Source organism: Bos javanicus, chromosome 28 (genome assembly GCF_032452875.1).
Source record: "Bos javanicus breed banteng chromosome 28, ARS-OSU_banteng_1.0, whole genome shotgun sequence".
Taxonomy (NCBI): Eukaryota; Metazoa; Chordata; class Mammalia; order Artiodactyla; family Bovidae; genus Bos; species Bos javanicus.
This window is the reverse complement of record NC_083895.1, coordinates 30,216,552-30,230,723: the sequence shown is the minus strand read 5'-3', so window position 1 is coordinate 30,230,723 and position 14,172 is coordinate 30,216,552. Positions and strand designations below refer to the sequence as shown.

General features: G+C 36.6%; 1 protein-coding gene across 2 annotated transcripts in view; it reads right to left on the bottom strand.

Moving 5' to 3' along the window:
- Positions 1 to 14,172, bottom strand: part of MCU (mitochondrial calcium uniporter) — a 195,855-nt gene that overhangs the window by 109,951 nt on the left and 71,732 nt on the right. The window lies entirely within an intron of this gene.

Genomic DNA, 14,172 nt, shown 5'->3' with positions numbered 1-14,172 from the left:
TGATTTTTGGCAAGTTACTAACACCACTGAACTAGTTTCTTCTGAGTAAGGCACTGGACTAGATCAGCAAATTTTCAAATTTGAGTTATGTACAAATTATGGCTTATGCTCTAAACAGCTTAAAAATAAAAACCCCTCCTTTCCCTGTTTCGTATATTAGGCAGTCTCAGTGAGGATTTACCTATAAACAAGAAAAAAGCATAAGTCTTTTTATAATTTTTTTCTCTTATCAATGTTGAATATCTTTCATGTGATAATTATTTAATACATGGCAGTTATCATAAAATTTCTCAATGACATAATTTGAGAATTAAGCAGGAAATTTTAAAAAACTGCATTAAACATTAATCAGTTTAAAAAATACTGTATTTGTGAAACTTACTAGCTAATCATTTAAAGGGAACATTCCTTTCATTGTGCTTTTAAAATCCATTTACTTCTGAAAGAAGCCTGTATTTGCTTAAAAATGGAAGAGCCTTAGATAAGCCTGTGATGGTAGAAATTATTAGCCTTTAACAGTTAATTTTAAGTCTTGTTTTTGAGGAGACAATGCAGGCAATCAATTAGTAACACAGAACAAAAGGAAAGCACTGATGTGGTAATGTATAATAATGAGCTATAGGATTATTTGTATGAATTTAAACTTTTCTGCTCTGATCTACTTCGCATTTCACTTTTAGAAAAGAAGAAAGGTGGCATTAGATAATCTCAGTGCAATCTAACTGCTAGGATATAGTTCTATGAAGATGCCTAAAACTTAAAAAAAGTCAGTCAGCTTGTTCCTGAAACAAAAATCAAAGAACTCAGGGAATACAAAGATTTCCTTAGCATTAGACTACCTTCACCACACAGTTACGGCAAGTCACTTCCTCCTTGTTTTATTAGTTCCCTATTGTCTCTGTAATAAATTACCATAAAATTCGTATTTTTAAACAACACATATTCTCCTACAGTTCTGGAGGTCAGAAATTTAAAATGAGTCTCACTGGGCTAAATAAACTCAAGGTTTTGGTCTTCTAGAGGCTCTGAAACAAGAATCCTTCCTTACACTGTTCCGCTGCTAGACCCCTCCTCCTTTCCTTGGCTCATGACCTCTTTCCCACATCACATTTGCCACTGACTTTCACTTCCTGCTCCCTTATTATAAGGACCCTTGTGGTTATAGCAAACCCATATATATACTCCAAAATAATCTTCCCCAAAATTTAAGAGTAACAGGTTTAAGAATAGCAAGGATTTGTGACTCAGCAGTGAGGTGTGCAACTATTATACACTGTATTCAAGTCTCTGGAACTAATGAAACTACATGTTTCACCTTCTGCTAGTTCATGCCTAAAGGCTTTTTCTACTTGATAACATGTAACAGCAATAAAAGGCAACCTTCTGGTTTAATGCTATTATGAACCAATCACAGACACTGGATTCAAAAAATACTTCACTGCATTCTACATCCAATAAGGCCCAAGGACAAATAGTTACATATTTTCAGTATTTTCAGCTGTATAGGCATAATGGAAAACAATGAACAATATATCTGCTCAATGTTTGCTGCATGTTCTATACTAGCTTGTAACATATATAACCTATAAAAACCCTATTTTAAAAAAATTATTGCAACTCTTGCCATTTTACAGTATCCTGATATTACTACAGTTTTGTATAAGTATTAGTAATTAATAAGTATTAGAAATTATTGGATTAACATTATACAGATTACGAATAGGTATTATTTTCTTAATTTGTAAATAAGTTGTAAGAAACTTTAGATACTATCAACCCACAGTTGCAGTAGTGTTCAGCATGACAGAAAGTCTATTCCAGATGAGAGTAATCAAGAATGTAGGGCTTCCTCTATTCCCAAATCCCAATTGAGGATTATGCTAATAGGCGGGGCAGTCCACCTGCATTTCTCCTACTTCCATTTCTGTGATGCAGAAGCTCTGTAAGAAGAAAGAGCAGCTGAGAGCTCTGGGCTTCACTTCTTCCAGCCAGCCCCAACTCCCACTCATAGGATGAAGTTCTACCACAGCAGGCAAGCCAAGAATGCTGGGATCCCAACTACCCTGGCTCCAGCTTGCTCACAGATTTAAAGTTTCCACAACAGAAGCAGCCCAGAAGACCAAGTAATAGTATCATTACAAGAAAAGGGACCACTATCTTCACTCTCTGCTCCAGGGCAATAGCAGAGGTTTAGCCTGGGGTAAAGGCAGGACACAAGAAGACAGAAAGCTCCAAAGTGCTCCCCAAGGGAAGTGACTTTATTTGGGACACAGTGTGGGAAAGTTAATAGTGAGGGAACTACAGGAGATAATAGAGATTTTGGTAGTAAGCAATTAAGGCACTGGTAAATCTTTGAGAGTAACAAGCTAACCCACAGAACAGCTAGAATTTTACAAGGGAGAACGAGGGGGGAAAGCAGCTAAAAAGAGTCCAGGGTTTAGAAAGCAACCTCAAAGACTGCTGCAAAATTACCCCTGCAGTGAGGCCCAAATTTAATCATATCGGCCTGTGGAAGAATTTATGCTACAGGCATTACTGATAACAGAGCAAATAGCAGAAGCTAATACATGATATCTATAGAGGGAGACAGTTTGACAGAACAGAGAAAGAAAGAGCCAAAGAGAGCCTTGCTAAAACCACCATCACCCTAGGATGACTCTGTGCATGTCAAAGACTGACTTCTGAGGAACAGTATCAATAGCTATACACTACAGGGAAAATTGTTTTTGTTGTTGTTTAGTCTCCAAGTCATGTCCAACTCTTTTGTGACTCCATGGATTGTAGCCCACCAGGCTCCTCTTCCTGTCCATGGGATTTCCTAGGCAAGAATACTGGAGTAGGTTGCCATTTCCTTCTCCAGGGAATCCTCCGACCCAAGGACTGAACCTGGTCTCCTGCACTGCAGAAGGATTCTTTACTGCTGAGCCACCACAGAAGCCCACAGGGAAAAAAGACTTCACTACAATGGTCTAATCAAGCCACTAAACAAATAAACAAGCAAATAACAACAGCCAATTCAGTGAATGTGTCAGAACTAGGGGTGGACTTATATCCTCAGTTGCTACAATGTGTTATCTAAAATGTCCAATTTTTACTACATATAAAATAGATAACTGACAAGGACTTGAGCACAGGGAACTCTACTCAGTACTCTGTAATGATCTATATGGGAAAATCTAAAAAACAGTGAATATATGTATATGTAAAATTGATTCACTTTGCTATTCAGCAGAAACACAACACTGTAAATCAACTATACTCCAAAAAAATTCATTTCAAAAATGTCCAGTTTTTGGCAAAAAATTATATAAGACATGCAAAGAAACTGAAAAGTATGCTCCCTACACAGGAAAAAAGAGCAAGCAACAGAAACTGTCTTTGAACAATGTTCAGATGTTGGACTTAACAGGTAATGACTTTGAAACAACTATTATAAATATGTCTACAGAGTTAAAGGAAAAAATGCTTTAAAAACGTAAAGGAAGCTGGGCTTCCCTGGTGGCTCAGTGGTAAAAATCCACCTGCCGGATCAGGAGACATGGGTTCGATTCCTGATCTGGAAAGATCCCACATGGCACAGAGGAGCAACTGAGCCCATGCACTGTAATGACAGAGCCTATGCCTGAGAGCCGGGGAGCCGTAACTACTGAGCCCAAGCACCCCAGAGCCGTGCTCCACAACACAGAGAAGCACACTGCAGCGAAGAGGAGCTCCTTTGTGCCCAACTAGAGAAAAGCCCACGAAGCAACACAGACCAGGCTCGGCCAAAAACAATTAATTTAAGTAAACAATGAAAATATCCTGTCAAATATACAATATCAATAAGATAAAAAATTATTTTAAATAGTGGAAATTTAGGAGTTGAGAAGTATGATGACCAAGAAGAAAAATTCATCCCAGAGACTCAACAGTAAATATAATATAAATTAGAAGAAATATCGGAAACTTGGATATAGATGGAGACTGTACAATCTGAAGAACACAGAGAAAAAATAATGAATACATATTAACAGTCTCAGAGAAAATGGAAAAGCATAAAAAAACAGCAACATGAAAAGAAAGAAGAAAACTTTTTTCACAGAAGTAGAGAAAGGAAGAGAAAATATAATCAAAGAAATAATGGCTAAAAACTCCCCAAATTGGGCTACAACAATCTACATTTCCAAGAAGCTCAACATATTCCATGCAGGAACGCATTAAGAGATATCATACATATACAAGACATATCAACAGTAAATAGCTTGAAAACAGCAAGAGGAAAACAACTTCTCACTCACAAGGAAATCCCAAAAAGGTTAACAGCAGATTTTTCATCAGAAATAATGAAGGCTAAAAGAAAGTGGAATGACATATTCAAAGTGCTGAAACCAAAAATATATGTCAACCAAGAATCTGATAGTCAGAGGACTTCCCTGGTAGTTCAAATGTTGAGACACTGAGCTTTCACTCTGGGGGCACAGGTTAATTTCTTGGTCAGGGAACTAAGATTCCACATGCCATGCAGCACAGCCAAATAAAAAATAATCTTATATTCAGTAAAATCATCTTTCAAATAAATACATTCCCAGATAAACAAAAATTGAAAGAATTCACTGCTGGCAGACCTGCCTTATAAGAAATAAAAAAGGAAACTATTCAGGTTGAAAGTATATGACCCCAAAAGTAATTCAAATCCACATTAAAGAACCAAAGGACTTCAGTAAAGGTAATTATGTGGCTATAAAATATAGTATAAATGCATACTTCTTCACTTAACTATTTAAAAAGCAGTTATATAATATGTACATAGTTGTATTATTGAGCCCTTAACATTTAGGAAAGTAGTATATTCAACAATAACAGCATAAAATAAGTAAGTAGGAGCAAAGTTGCATTGGAGTAAGGAAATGATAACAAAAATTACTTGAATTTAAATAAAGGAAGACAGCAAGTGGTAAGTAAGAAGATTCAATATAAGAAATTCTATAAAAAATATACTTGCTTCCATTCTTCTCTCTGCATAAAATTACATAAAGTAATCATTACCACACTACTAGGTTTTAACATATATAGCTATAATACAAATAACAACAGCACAGAAGGGGTGGAAGAAATCAAGCTAAATTTGAGAATACTTTGATGTTTCACTGAAATTTAGTGTAAATCTTAACTACTTAACTACTTTGGCAAGTTACCTATGGTAACCCCTAGAGCACCCAGTAAGAAAATAATTTTTAAAAAATAGTGAAAATAATCATCAGAGGAATTGAAAGGTTACACTAGAAAATATTCACATAATGCAAAAGAAAGCAGCAGAGAGTAAACAGAAGAAAAGGAACATAGGACATCACAAACTAGGCCATAAAGCTAGAATCAATAAATTTAGAAGGATTGAAACCACAGAAAATATATTCTCTGGACTTGTGGACACAGCAGGGGAAGGACTGCTGCTGCTACTGCTAAGTCACTTCAGTCGTGTCCGACTCTGTGCGACCCCACAGATGGCAGCCCACCAGGCTCCCCCGTCCCTGGGATTCTCCAGGCAAGAACACCGGAGTGGGTTGCCATTTTCTTCTCCAATGCATGAAAGTGAAAAGTGAAAGTGAAGTCACTCAGTCGTGTCCGACTCTCAGCGACTCCATGGACTGCAGCCCACCAGGCTCCTCCATCCATGGGATTTTCCAGGCAAAAGTACTGGAGTGGGATGCCATTGCCTTCTCCAGGAGAAGGACAGGGTGAGGCAAATTGAGAAAGTAGCATTGACATTATACACTATCATGTGTAAAACAGATAGCTAGTGGGAAGCTGCTATATAACACAGAGAGTTCAGCTTGGTGACGACCTAAAGGGGTGAGACTGGGGTGCAGGTGGGGATATATGTACATTTATAGCTGATTCATGTTGTTGTACAGCAGAAACTAACATAACATTGTAAAGCAATTATTCTTCAATTAAAAAAAATAAAGTGTGTTTTCTGACCACAAAAAATAAAATTTGGAATAAGAAACAGAAGGAAATCTGGGGATTCACAAATTTATGGAAATTAAATAAACTTCTAAATAATCAATAGAACAAAGAAGAAATCACAAGGGAAATGAGAAGATACTTTGAGATGAATGAAAATGAAGATAAAACATAACAAACTTATAGAATGTAGCTAAAGTGATGCTCTGATGGAAACTCTCAAATCAATAACCTAACCTTCCCCCTTAAGGTTACACAGTATATGATTCTATTAGAGAAATGTCCAGAGTAGGTGAATCCATTCAGGAATTATACTGTTGGTTACCTAGAACTGGAAGGATTGAGGGGGAAATGGTTATGGGGTTTGATGATTGTGGTGACGACTAGGGTGATGGCTGTACAACTCTATGGGTATACTAAAAAGTAATTATATACTCTAAATGAGTGGACTGTATGTTTTTTAATTATAATTCAATAAGCTGTTAAAAACACTCAAATAAATAAATACAGATAGTACATTTCATCAATACTAAGACTTTTTTTCACATGCCAACACCTATGAAATAAAAATGGACCTACCTTCAATGGAATTTCACACAGCAAAGCAGTAATTGTGACACAGTCGTCACTGCCTGTACAAGCAAGAACTTGACTTTCTCTTCATGGAGTATCTGTCACTTCAACCTCTCTATTTCCTTAAACAAATCACTGAAAGCTCATTGTAAGAAGAAATATGAGTACTTTTGTTGTATGGACATTCCACTGACACTAAACTCAAGAAAGCGCCAACCTAGAGATTATCATACTGAGTGAAGTAAGTCAGAGAAAGACAAAATACTGTATGATATCACTTACATGCAGAATCTAAAAAAAGGTACAAATGAAATTGTTTACAAAACAGAAACAGACTCACAGACATAGAAAACAAACTTTACCAAAGCAGAATGGGGGAGGGATAAATTAGGAGTATGAGATTAACAGATATACACTACCATATGTCAAAAAGATAAACAACAAGGATTTATTCAATTGCAATATAGAAATCTATATTTGGTATCCTGTAATAACCTATAATAGAAAAGAATAAAAAAATTACATGTATAACTGAATCAATTTGCTGTATACATGAAACTAATACAGTATTGTAAATCAACAATATTTCAATAAAAAAAGAAAAGAAAGTGCCAGCATCAAAAGGTATAGAACATGTGTCAAGAACGTGAAAGAAAACTCCAGAGACAATAGTGGAAAATTTTCTAAAAACACAGGATGACACTGTATAGAAAAACATGGATTCCATAACTCTGGGTACAAAAAATGATTCACAGGGATTGGGCTCTGAATATTAAGAAGTTTAAGGTTACCTTAAGAAATTCATTTCACTTATGTATTCCTCTTTATGTATGAGATATAATTTTTAAACATCTAAAGAAAATTTTCAATGAGGATAAAATAAAATTTTGTTTGATAAAGCATTATATCATAGTTTAATCATTTTTTAAAATGCTATGTAAAATAATGGTATATAACTAATGGCATCTTAGAGGTGATGAAATACAGCATATTAGTAACAACAATCAGTGTGAGTGGACTAAACTCATCACTTAAGAGGCTGAAATCATCATCTTGATAACTTAGTTCCTATAATGCATAGAGTTCAAGGTTGATTTGCCTAATTCTAAAATTAATATTAAATCCTAGATTTACTGAAAGGTTTTTAAATCAAGAAATGAATTACCAAAATCCTTAGTAGGGAAATTCTTCAGAACCTATTATTACTAACAATAAACCAGATTTTTTAAGAGGACACGTCTATCCTGCAACCTGGGCAAGAGGGGCAAATTTTTATAATACCAAAATGACTTCATTTAAAAGGATTCTAGGATCGAGAGATTCTGTAAGAAAGATTCTATGGTAGTTTTATTTTGTGCAGAAATAAATGCAATTTTAAAAAACAAATTATAAGTCATTTTTTCCTTTGTTTTCTTCTCAGGATCAAAGATTGATTACTCTTTATTTCAATCTTCTTTTTCCCCTTTGAAAATTTTCACTCTAATAGATAGTACATGTCATTTTAAGAGTATTAACATTTTCTGCATTCCCTTAAGAGGCTTATTTAAAAGTTGACCTGATCATCTAGTGTGTGCTTCAATTAAAAGTTAAGAACCTAGCGAGATAAGACAAAACAACCAGTGCAATCGCTCCCCAAATTAGACAGATTTCTGTTCATTCATAAATTCTCTTAATTCCTATGACAACTCTCAATTTAAATTTTCATTTTTCAGATAAGAAAGCTGAACTTCAGAAACCTTGTGACTAAATTAGTCACTTAAAAAGTGTGTGTGGGGAGAGACTCAGCACTCAAACAAATCCTACACCCTTATTTTCAATCTTCATAAATTCTTCAACTTAATGTGCTAGAAAAGAACTGATTTGATACAAAAATGCACAGATACAGTCAAATCAAAGTAGATATTTTCATTCCCTCCATAAAATTTTCAACTGAGCTCCTTTTTCAATAAGTAGGAATCCATACTGTCCTGTACTTTCTCTGGGTCTCTGTATCTGTGTCTCAGTTTTCTTATCTGTAAATTTCTTAGGAAACCTCAGAGCTGACAAGACAACTATACATGGCAGAAGGAAAGCTATTTTAATTTGGAAAGCCCTGAAATCCTAGACCAAAGTAATCCACACAAACAGTTCTTAAAAACATAAAATCATCAGAATTTAAAAAAAATACTTTTTAATACAGAATTTAAAACAAATCTGTAATGTTAGAAGCAGATTAATGACAGTCTGTGGCTAGAAGCAGAAAAGAGCTTAACTGCAAAGAGGCACAAGGGAACTTTTGGAGCAATGAAAATATTCTATGTGATTGTGATGGTGATTACAAAGATTTATACGCTTGTCAAAACTCAGTAATTGTACACTTAGGCTTAATTCATCACGTGGTAAATTTTTTTTCAATAAAATTGATTTAAGAAGGAACGGAGAAGACAGAATCAAGGCCAGCTGCTTTAGAAGAGTTCTCCACAAAGGAACGATCTCTTGAGTACCACTCTGCTAACACCTACTGGTTTTTGGAAAAGTGTTTGACAAGCATATTTAAATCATAAGAAATAAAGAAATGTTAATTCATAGAAGTTCATTTGAAGAACCACAGAATGTTAGACAACTCTGTTTCAATCATAACTGATTAATAAGTATCAGAAATACAGGATGAGAAGGTCATGAAGTAGTGCCTTACCAATTTTACAGAGAGAATTGGAAGTACTTGGAAATGGACTATAATCCTGAACATTCAGTTTTAATACCCTAGCTATAAGACTCTGCAATTTTCTAAAAGCACATTTGAAAAGAAAATTATTTTAAAAATTATTTAAGGGTAAGATTGAAAAGCACTCAAGGGTTTTAAGAGTCCAAGCAGCTCTAAGCTACAGACTGCTAGTTTATGACTTAAAATACCTAAACATAATGGTTAATGCAGATCTTGTGCTTCTTGCATATTTTGGACCTAGCAATACAGAGAGGTCATCCAAAAAAAGAAAAAGCTCATATTTCAACTTCAGAGACTGTGGCAAGCCTTGATTTTACCATTAATTAGTAATGTCCAAAATCACTGCAGATTGTGACCGCGGCCATGAAATTAAAAGACACTTGCTCCTTAGAAGAAAAGTTATGACCAACCTAGACAGCATATTAAAAAGAAGAGACATTACTTTGCCAACAAAGGTCCGTCTAGTCAAAGCTATGGTTTTCCAGTAGTCATGTATGGATGTGAGAATTGGACTATAAAGAAAGCTGAGCACCAAAGAATTGATGCTTTTTTTTTTTTCACTCTTTAAAAAAACTTTATTTTAATTGGAGGATAATTGCTTTGCAAGGTTTTGTTGGTTTCTGCCATATATCAACATGAATCAACCATAGGGATACATCTGTCTTCCCCCCTTCAACCTTCCTCCCACCTCCCACCCCATCACATCCCTCTAGGTTGTCACAGAGCATGGGATTGAACTCCCTGAACCAAAGAGCAAATTCCCACTGGCTATTTTACATATGGTAATGTATATGTTTCAATGCTACTCTCTCAATTCATCCCACCCATTCCTTCCCCCACTGTGTCCACAAGTCTGTTTATGTCAGCGTCTCTGTTGCTGCCCTACAAATAAGTTCATCAGTATCATTTTTCTAGATCCCATATATGTGCATTAATATATGATATTTGTTTTTCTCTTTCTGACTTGCTTCACTCTGTATAACAGGCTCTAGATTCATCCACTTTACTAAAACTGATTCAATTTCTTTCCTTTTAATATTCCATTGTATATATGTACCACATTTTCTCATCCATTCATCTGTTGATGAACATCTGGGGCTTCTTCCATGTCCTGTCTATTGTAAATAGTGCTGCAGTGAACATTGGGGTACATGTATCTTTTTAAATTTTGGTTTCCTCGGGGTATATGCCTAGTAGTGGGAATTGATGCTTTTCAACTGTGGTACTGAAGACTCTTGAGAGTCCCTTGGACAGCAAGGAGATCCAATCAGTCAATCCTAAAGGAAATCAGTTCTGAACATTCATTTTAAGGACTGATGCTAAAGCTGAAGCTCCAATAGGTTGGCCACCTGATGTGAAGAACTGACTCATTTGAAAAGACCCTGATGCTGGGAAAGACTGAAGGCAGGAGAAGGGGACAACAGAGGATGAGATGGCTGGATGGCATCACTGACTCAATGGACGTAAGTTTGAGTAAACTCCGGGAGTTGGTGATGGACAGGGAAGCCTGGCGTGCTGCAGTCCATGGGGTTGCAAAGATTTGGGCACAACTGAGCGGCTGAACTGAACTAACAGCTGAGACTACATTTAATCTGGATGAAATGTAGAAAGTCTAGTCTTGTTGGACTTTTCCTATTAAATATCAGTGTTTTTTAAAGGGAAAAGAGCTACAAAAAAAAGGTACTTTTAATTTCAAACCCTCTCCTAATTTTATTCTAGTTAATATAAACTTCAAGAAATGAAAGACGTCAGTCTGGACTGTTTCTATGCTGGGAAGTTTTAGAGCTTCTATAACTCATTGGTGAAAAAAAGATTACTTATTTTTGATGAAGATATTTGCCTCTGATACCTGCAATAGGCTATTAAAATAATAATCTTTGAAACATAAGACATGTTCCAAGAAATAACTTTCCAGAAGGAGCAGGCATAAACCAGAACAAAAAGCTAATAAATTTCTCCTTTCCCTTTCCTCTTACTCATTGCACTGTTTCATTATCTCTCATCTTTTGTAAGTAGCTCTAATGAAACCATTTCTAGATTTTGCAACATTTTACAGACAAAACTTCATTTTATAGACAAAACTTTTAACTAACACCTTTCTAAACTATGAGACAACTTAACTCATTAACTATAGTATGCTATCAACAACAGAAATTTTTATAGACCGATTTTATTTGGGCAAAGCACAGTATTTTCATTAACACCTTTGTTCTCTGTGCCCTAATATCTAATTGTTCCTAAAGACAAAAACCACATCTACATAACTCAATTTTTATGCCATCCTACAACTTTGTGGTCATCAATGAATCCATAGTGTGACTACTAGTCAAAGTAAGTATTTACAATGAACTTGTGCTATACAGAAACTCAGACTATCCCGATAAACACCATTCTCTCCATGAAGCCAAAAAGTAATATAAATCAACTTTGAACTTTATAGCAACTATGCTCTCTTAGTTACTCTAGATAGACTATGCCCCATTTTTTCAATTAAAAATATTAAAACTATAACTCAAAATCTATTTAAGGAAAGGCAAATTATTTAAGTTCAAATTACAATGATTCCCTACTGCATACTTCCTTCATGAAAAGATATAATTTACTTCTTAAACAGTTTACAGCTTAAGCAGTGCATGTAAGAACTATTAGTCCAGTTGGTGAAGAGAAAATATTTGAATACATGTGCTATAGCATGTTAGGCCACCTTTCAGCTACCAGACCAAGAATATACACAGCTTCCAAAATAACTAGAATTCCTAGCTATCTAAAACATTAAGTTGCTACATTATAACAAGGAAAAAAAATACTACATCTACATGTAATTCCACTCTTAATCAGCAACCATCTCCCCTGAAGTTTTTTGATATTTTGAAGTAACCAGGTCCTTCCTTGGTCACAATTATATACTATCCATTAAAGTGAATAATGGACTACCTGGCAAGGCAGAAACTGGCTCAATTATGACAACATAACAAAGAAAAGAGAAAGTGAACTGGAACAGATTTCTACAATGCCCGGACTCCTTAAATCATTCAGTGGAAGAGAAAGCCACAGGGCAGGGAAAGGCAAAGTATATGGGAAGTCAACATTATGTATATGTGAGGTAGGTGCCTGGGGGAAACAAGATTGCTCTTAAGAACACAAAAATCTAACAATTCAACCTCAACTATTTTGCTTACTTACGGATGGTAAACGGCTAATTTCAGAGAAGGAACTTAAGAATTTAGGTTCTCTACAAGGTTTTTCTTTTACTTTGTTTATGAAGGGGTGCTTGTGTGCTTAGTTGCTCAGTCGTGTCTGACTCTTTGCAACCCCATGGTCTGTAGCTCACCAGGCTCCTCTGTCCATGGGATTTTCCAGGCAAGAATACTGTAGTGGGTGGCCATTTCCTTCTCCAGGGGATCTTCCCAGCCCAGGATTGAACCTGGCTTTCCTGAAATTATTATCTTAGATCTCTCAAGCCTTTCTTTCTGTTTTCTTCTCTCTCAGATGGTATGAAAGTGAAAATGAAGTTGCTCAGTCGTGTCTAACTCTTTGCGACCCTGTGGACTGTAGTCCACCAGGCTCCTCCATCCTTGGGATTCTCCAGGCAAGAATACTGGAGTGGGTTGCCATTTCCTTCTTCAGGGGTTCTTCCCGACCCAGGGATAGAACCCAGGTCTCCCGCATTGCAGGCAGATGCTTTAACCTCTGAGCCACCAGGGAAGCCCAGATGGTATGACTCAGTCATATAAGCCAAAAACTTAATTGAACTATATATGAAGATACCTGAACAAAAGTAATAGCCTTTTGACTGTCTCTTTACCTCCAGTCTTATTCTCTCTCAAGACAGCTGGGCTGGATGAAGCACAAGCTGGAATCAAGATTGCTGGGAGAAATATCAATAACTTCAGATATGCAGATGACACCACCCTTATGGCAGAAAGCGAAGAAGAACTAAAGAGCCTCTTGATGAAAGTGAAAGATGAGAGTGAAAAAGTTGGCTTAAAGCTCAACATTCAGAAAACGAAGATCATGGCATCTGGTCCCATCACTTCATGGGACATAGATGGGAAATGGTGACAGACTCTATTTGGGGGCGCTCCAAAATCATTGCAGATGGTGACTGCAGCCATGAAATTAAAAGACGCTTACTCCTTGGAAGAAAAGTTATGACCAACCTAGATAGCATATTCAAAAGCAGAGACGTTACTTTGCCAACAAAGGTCCATCTAGTCAAGGCTATGCTTTTTCTAGTGGTCATGTATGGATATGAGAGTTGGACTGTGAAGAAAGCTGAGTGCCAAAGAATTGATGCTTTTGAACTGCAGTGTCGGTGAAGAGTCTTGAGAGTCCCTTGGACTGCAAGGAGATCCAAACAGTCCATCCTAAAGGAGATCAGTCCTGGGTGTTCATTGGAAGGACTGATGCTGAAGCTGAAACTCCAATACTTTGGCCACCTCATGCGAAGAGTTGACTCATTGGAAAAGACCCTGATGCTGGGAGGGATTGGGGGCAAGAGGAGAAGGGGACGACAGAGGATGAGATGGCTGGATGGCATCACCGACTCAATGGACATGAGTTTGAGTGAACTCCGGGAGATGGTGATGGACAGGGAGGCCTGGCGTGCTGCGATTCATGGGGTCGCAAAGAGTCGGACATGACTGAGCGACTGAACTGAACTGAAGGACTTCTTAGATAAGGATTTAAAATAACCATCCAGGATTATTCAGGTGGGCCCAATCCAAACACATGAGTCCTTAAAATCAGAAAACCGTTTCCAGCTATGGAGCCTCAGAGACGTCGGTGTGAAAAGAACTGGACCCCCATTGCTGCTGGCTTTGAAGATGGAGGAAAAGGATTATGAGCCAAGGAATGTGGATGGCTTGAAAGGAACACAGCATTATTGACACCTTGATTTTAACCCAGTAAGATCCATCAGATTTCTGACCTATAGAACTGAAGCTAATACA